This window comes from Sapajus apella, unplaced genomic scaffold, assembly GCF_009761245.1.
Source record: "Sapajus apella isolate SASKATOON/1434 unplaced genomic scaffold, GSC_monkey_1.0 scaffold5, whole genome shotgun sequence".
NCBI lineage: Eukaryota > Metazoa > Chordata > Mammalia > Primates > Cebidae > Sapajus > Sapajus apella.
This window is the reverse complement of record NW_022436945.1, coordinates 39,831,215-39,838,547: the sequence shown is the minus strand read 5'-3', so window position 1 is coordinate 39,838,547 and position 7,333 is coordinate 39,831,215. Positions and strand designations below refer to the sequence as shown.

The 7,333-nt window shown below is 43.6% G+C and overlaps 1 protein-coding gene across 1 annotated transcript in view; it reads left to right on the top strand.

Annotated features, from left to right (window-relative positions):
• The first annotated feature begins 5,244 nt into the window (after positions 1-5,244).
• Positions 5,245-7,333, top strand: part of LNX1 (ligand of numb-protein X 1) — a 185,317-nt gene continuing 183,228 nt past the window's right edge. Inside the window, exon 1 of the mRNA XM_032274174.1 lies at positions 5,245-5,548. The gene's annotated coding sequence lies outside the window, so the exon portion shown is untranslated. The remainder of the gene's footprint in view (positions 5,549-7,333) is intronic.

Here is a 7,333-nt window from a genome sequence, read left to right as displayed (position 1 = left end):
GACCAACATGGTGAAACCCCATCTCTACTAAAAACACAAAAATTAGCTGGGTGTGGTAGCAGGTGCCTGTAATCCTAGCTACTCGAGAGGCTGAGGCAGGAGAATCCTTTGAATCCCGGAGGCAGAGGTTGCAGTGAGCTGAGATTGTGCCATTGCACTCCAGCCTGGGCAACAAGGGCAAAACTCCATCTCATTGATAGAGAAAGAAAGAAAGAAAGAAAGGAAAGAAAGAAAGAAAGAAAGAAAGAAAGAAAGAGAAAAGAAAAGAAAGAAAGAAAGAAAAGAAAGAAAGACAAAGAAAGAAAGAAAGAAAGAAAGAAAGAAAGAAAGAAAGAAAGAAAGAAAGAAAGAAAGAAAGAAAGAAAGAGAAAGAAAGAAAACAGGGTGACTAGCAGCTGAACAGCCACCTGCTTCATGTCCTCCAAGTCTCAGCACACAGAATCCAGCAGGGGAGAAAAGGAGGCCCTTGCTTTTTCAAAGCAATCCCCCAGTGCCCAGGTGAGGGGCTCGGGAAAGGACATCCTCCACCCTGTCTCACCAATCTGATTGGTCAGGGACTCCTGATCTCACCAATAAGATTAGTCAGGAAGTTCTGACCTCGCCAATCTGATTGGTCATTACTCTTAACAGGAAGATTAACTCAGGAACTTGGGGGAGGCCATGAGAATGGTCCAATAGTGCAATTTTATGGTGGATCGGAAGCTACTTCCTAATATGGACAAGAAAATAAGTGTTTCCTGGCTCTGCCTCAATGCAAATAAATACAATCCCTGTGTGAATAAATTATCTTGGAGGCATTCCCAATGTTGTCCAACCCATGCTAACCAGAACTCAAATTAAGATGATAGCCGGGGAGGGTGTGGCTGGTGATGAGTCACAGTATTTTTTGCAAATTCATCTAAACACAAAACAGGCAAACTCCTCACTTAGAGTTTTTGTTCCGAGTCATTTTTGAAGGGTATGTTGGTTGTTAGAATTTGGAACACATTTCTTCCCATAAACTGATGTTCTAAATCTAAATGATGTTTGGTTTCCCAGAGCTGGCCACCAGAAGTTTTTATAACAGTACAATTTCCACTTGGCCCTATTGTTTTCATGGAAAATGCATTACAAAATCTAACATGGAAAGCCAGAAGCCTCTATTTTCTGGTTCTCACCCCTTCTCTTCTCTGAGCTGTGGAACAGCGCTCCCAGAGGAAACAGAAAGTGATTCCTCTGAGAGGACTCTCATAGATTCTCTAGACCACCATTATTTGCTAATTCTCTACATCTGCCTAGGGAAAACTGATCTGTGTCTAAATAAGAACATGTGAGTACTTCTCAACAACTATTTAAGAAACTCAGGGTCCTTAAGTGACCTGAATTGAGAGAAAAAAGATTATCTCATTCAATTACTCCTCTCTTCATTCAGCATTTTGGTTTTTTTTAGAATGTATTATGTAGCACGCTGGCCTTGGACATATAGTTGTGGACAAAATAGACCTAGCTCCTGACTGCATGGAAAGAAACCTTGTTATGGAGGGAGGGGCCTATAGAAGTGAGTAAATTATAAGTTAAATAAATACCAGGCAAAATAGGCAAATAAATAATAGACTTACAAGGAGTATCAAGTGCTACAAAGGAAATGAGGGGAAGGGGCAGGGTTGGGGGTTGTCCCTCGGAAATGACTTTTGAGCTGTGACCTGAAAGATGAGAAAGAGTTAGGCAGGAAGAGATAGAGAGTCTGTGTATGAGAGAGAAAGCGTAGAGGTTGGAACAGACCAGTCCAGGAACAGGAAAGCCTGTGAGATGGAGAAAGGCTGGGTGTGTTAAAGACCCTGCCAGAAGTGGTGCATGCTGCGGTCCAAGTACACTGAGAGGGAGAGCGCTGAGATAATGCTGGAGAAGGGAGCAGGAAGCATGTTCAGCCAAACCTAGTGGCCGTGCCAGGGGTTTTGTGTTTCGTCCTGAGTGCAGTGGAGAACCTTGAGGCCTCTAGACAGGTTAATGGCATGATCCGACCTAGTCTCTTAAATTCTGGCTGGAATGTGGAGTGCAGATTTGCTAGAGGGACCAGGGACAAGAAGGGAAGCAGGGAGACTCATGAAGAGAGCACTGCAGAAATTCAGGTGAGAGTAACAGAGGCTCAGACCATTGTGGGAGGGGAAACAGAGGGCAGTGTTTGAAATGGATATAAATTTTGAAGATGGAAATGATGGAATGTACTTCATGGGCTGGATGTGGGACTCGAGGGATGGGCCCTGTAGAGGTGACTCCCAGGCTGCCACGTTTGGATGGGTGAGATGGGGAAACACAGGGCGAGGCAGGAAGAAAAGATGATGAGTAGCTGTGGGACACTGAGAATGCCATTGGAAACCCAGAAGAGAGTCTGGGCCAGAGACACAAATATGAGGATCGTTGGCAGACGAATGATATCTGAAGCCTTGGGGTGGGGCTTTGGATTCCTCACTGCCTCCCTCACTTGTAGGTATCAGTGCACACACTAAGGTTTACCGTTAGAGGAGAGAAAGGAAAGCAACTAGTTTATAATGGTTCAAAGAAACCGCTTTCTCCCTCCTGTTAAATAAATTCATATTAACCCTGAGCATCTCATAAAGGTGAAAATGGACCTGAGAGAAGGCTAGCTCAGGTTCTGATTTCTTTATCACAATTAGAAAGCAAAAATGTCTCCACTGTCATTTCACATTTCCCAGATTTAATGTCCCTTTAATGCTTTCTCAAAATGCACCAACAATGAGGAAGCTTTTTCTGCATGTAACTGGGTACGATACTTGCGTCTTTTCTGGGACACTAAAAATAAGCCATCTTCCCCTCTATGGTGAAGCTGTGTTTGCTTCATAACGACAAGGATTTTAATTACAGCTGGACAATTTCTGCTGAGTTGGAGCCTGTCTCTCACCTGGAAATCCCACACCAAATGGAAGTGACTCTCTAAAGCCATGGAGTATGAGCAGATTCAGGCCTCCAATGCTGCAGGCCGCCAGGCAATGAGTAATCCTGGCTTTGGAATGGGCACATTGTACACCCTGCTCTTCATTCATGACTTCTCTCTGTTTTGCCAGTTTTAAACTGTCAGCTGCCTTGGTTACATGACCATGCAAAAAAACAGGTTTGGGAGGTATGCATGTGTGTTGTCAGTCTCGGAATGGACTCAATTCTTGGAACCGAATAATCAGTGCTAATCCAGAGGCTCACAGATGAGAAAGGAGAAATAAAATCCCTTTACCTTACCTTTCTGAACGGAAAACCCCAAAGCTTACAACAGTCCCCAAATCTGCTGTCATTTTTTCCTGTTGGTGAAAAGCCACGAAGCAGATGAGGAGCTTGAAGCCTCTATTACATCAGCTCCTTTCCAACACTTTGATCTTTCATTTCATGTGATACGGTTGAAAGGCTCATTTGACTATTAGAAATTACCCTTCCCCATCAAAGAACTCCAAGACCAGAGTCCATAAACGTTATCTGTAGACTGCGCTTCGCTATAAATCACTGGGAGAAAAAATGAAATGATAACTAAATGCCAAGACTTTTTTTCCTTTGATACCATAACTCCAGTGAATAAGTCTTTAGTCTCTGTTAAGAATAAAAAACTGACCAACCTCAAGTATAAAGGCTCATGCAGCCTTAGGGCAAAATACCCCCAAAGAGTCACCAAACAAATCCAAGGGTGACAAGTATGTGCAGCTGCCCTGATGTCACAACTCTTATGTTTATAAAAGCAGACAACTTGGGCCCCACTGGAGGGCATCCTTTTGTCTCCTAACTGTTTTACCATCCTTGAACCAGATGCCAGCTGCCCTGGGTAACTGCCATGACATGAGAGAGCTAACTGCTAGCCCTCTTTCAAAGTAAAGATTAGGAGTAGAGCCAAATTGAAAGTAAAGATTAGGGGTAGAGTCAAAAAGAGTCAGAAGTGTGACCTTAGGACCAAAAATACATGTGCCGACTTCATCTCACCAGGCAGAAGTTTCTAGGCTGGTTATTTTGCCTCATTCGCTCTCTGGATTATTGATTAAAAGAAACTTGTAGCAGTTTGGCTCTCAAAGTGAAAAGGACAAAGTAGCAATCAGGCTATGACCAAAATGCACACAGGTCAAGGGATTTGCAGAGCACTTCCTTGTTTGTAAACCAGAGTCACAGTGGAGAGCTGAAGGCACTGCAGCCAGTAGCACCACCTGTGACTATGGAGCCACAAGTACCTGAACTCTCTGTGTCCTTCTTGCGTGATGCATATACATAAGATAACACCAAGGACTCGACTCACATCTCTGGAAAGAGACTACTTAACTCACTAATTATTTATGTTTCTATTTAGAATCTGATGCCCAGAGCTAATCGCTTATTTAAGCAAAAATTTTGGTCATCACTGGAGCTGTCAGCCCGCAGTAGTACTTAAGCCAACCAGTGGGAAAAGCAAAGCTCGGAAAAGCACACTTCCAGGATCACAACGTTTACATTTTTAATTAGCTCAGTCACTCTGCAGGAACGACTTAATCTCTCTAATCCTCAGTTTCTTTATCTATATAATGCGAGTGATGATTATAGGATTCTGTTGAGAATTAAATGAAATAATGCAGGTCAGGTAATTACTATAGAACCTGGTAGACAGTAAGCACTTAATAAATGTTAGCAAAGATGCTGCAGCCGCTGACGATGATGATGATGGTGATGATGCTGAAGAATGAGCAGAAGAAATATTTATTTAAACAATAATTCTATATCTTTGGAGTTAAAAGTCTTAAATAGTATCAGCCACAAACATGCCCATTCTTTTTTTTTTTTTTTTTTTTTTTTTTTGTCTACAAACATTAGGCAATGTTCAGTTATGAGCAACACTGCCTATGGAAAACCTTTGAAAGTTTTGGCAAGGTATTAGAGCAAGTTCAGAACTACTTATTTGCCTGATACTGATTTTAGTGCATGCCCCTTTACATATTGAAAAATAAAAGCTGCCCAGGATTCTAGGGACTGTCCAGTCAGCAGCCCCTGCCTCTTGAGGAGTTGATCCCAGCATGATAATGTTCCAGACCTACTGATGGCCTGAAGGTGTGGTGACCCTGTGTTTATTTCCTTGTTGATTTCCCTTCTCTGGCTCCGAGATCATTTTCCCATTGCCCGCAGGAAACAACATCTAAGGGCGAGGTAGGCCTGACTTGGCAACCCTAAAGGTGAACAAAAGGATCTTGACTTTTGGCAAGAGCAGAAGGAAGTTCAGGGGTGTCTCAGCCCCATCCAAACCAGAACAGATTTGTCACTGATGCTAATGCCTGCTGCTCTGCAGGAGACCGCTCGCCCTTGAATCTCCCCATAGCGGCTGTCAGATTTATGGATCTGTTCTACCCAAAGCCTTGCAGAAGGGGCAGGGGATGCCCTGGTTAACCCCTGCATGTAAAAAGGTGGGGCAGTTTTTATACATACTGGGACACAGAACACTGGAAAGAGAAAGAAATATTTCCTGAGCTACTGCTAAGCCAGAAAAGCTCAGCTCTCAAAAGGACTATCTCCTGAGACCTCACACAGCTGGGAACTGATCCACAATACAGCAAAGGTAAGATAGCCTTGTCCCTCCACCAGGTAGAATCTCATGCAATTTTTTAAAACAACTTCACCTCTGCCCACTCGGTCTCCAACTCTTGCCTTTCTCTCTCTCTCTCTCTCTCTCTCTCTCTCTCTCTCTCTCTCTCTCACACACACACACACACACACACACACACACGCATCAAATTGAGGAGAGTCTAAAAGATGGAAATATCTAGGGGTGTCTTTTTCAAAACACTAGAAAGGCCTCAGGACATTTGCTCTCTTTATACCCTATCTTTCTGCAGTGGTCTTCATTAAAAGCTTCTTTACTTTCACAGATGAAAATGACTTGCCAGATAGGTCAGTGAAACCATGAGGAATCCCACTAGCAGTAACTGGATTTACGTAACATTATTCATCATCAGTATTTAAAACACATCACACACAGACTTCGTTTCACTCCGCAGTAGGAGTAGGTGTTGCACTGCAGTTTTACCCCTTGGATAAAGAGGTTCAGAGAGCTGTGACCTGCCCACGGGTGTGTCGGGCTGGGGTGACCGGCAGCACATCCTGTGCTCACTCCCGCCTCTCTTCGGTAGAATGGCGACCTTACTCTTTAAACAAAATTCCAGACTACATTCTTGGCCATGTATTCTGACAAACAGTCTGATGAGAGGATGGAATTTTAGAAATTGAACTCTCCTGGAAAATCCAGAAATAGATAACCACAGTATCCTGTACAATGTACCACTTTGTCATGTATCCCTGTTTACTTCCATTCCTGGGCTTTGAATTCAGTTCAACAAATGTCGACAAACTATGTTCCCTGCTCCAACACTGACTGGGTCATATGTCAGGGTGCGATGCAAGCCCTGTGTCCAAGGAGTACTGAGGCAGCAGTTCAGAGCAGGACAGGGAGCCCCCCTAAAGAGGTGAGCTTCAAACGAGCTCAGCATAAAGTATGGACTTGGATTGAGGGAGAGCATTTAGAAACACAAGTCCCCAGGAGGAATCTATTGAGTGAACATTTACTGACACCTAGTCCATGGCGGCAGAGCCGAGGGGCGAGGAGCACAGTCTGAGGAATTAGACCATCTGGCCTTGACGCTTGGTTCTACCTTACTAGCTCTGCATCTTGGCGTACCTCGGATAACCCCTCTAACCTCACCTTGCCAATATGTGAAATGGGAATGATGGTAACATGTCCCTCATAGGGTTGTCTTCAGCTGTAAATGAGATTATGCATGTGAAGTCTTTGCTGATGCATAAGTGCACAGTAAATATTAATACTAACTATTGTGGTGGCCATGTGCCTGGTTCCAAGGGAGATGCAGAGAATACAGATAAGAGGAGGCCTACCCTCAGTGTAATCAAAACCTCATGAGTTAGTTGTGTGCAACTAATGCCATGTGGTGTGATGGATGCTCTGAGACTATGGGGGTGGAATCTTGTAAGTCTGTGTGAATTAGAGTTGGGGTTCTGGGGGGACAGGGAAGGGGGCAGAGGTTTCACAGCAGAGGGCCAATGTGTAGGGCCATAGTAAAGAACGGTGAAAAGAGCTAGACAGTTCTAATTTTGAATCCCAGCTTCCTCCTCTATTTATGTATCTATTTATTTCTATATTAATCTATATTTATTGAAAACCATAAATTCACACTTCCAATTCCAATCCAACACCACAGACTCCCTTTCTGCATTTGTAACTGCCTTCATTAACATTGATCAGAGGCTGGCTCCCATTATCCTCAATATATTACTTGCTTATTTGCTCAGTCCCCCAAATGTCACCAACTGCCATCATGACCAGTGTCCC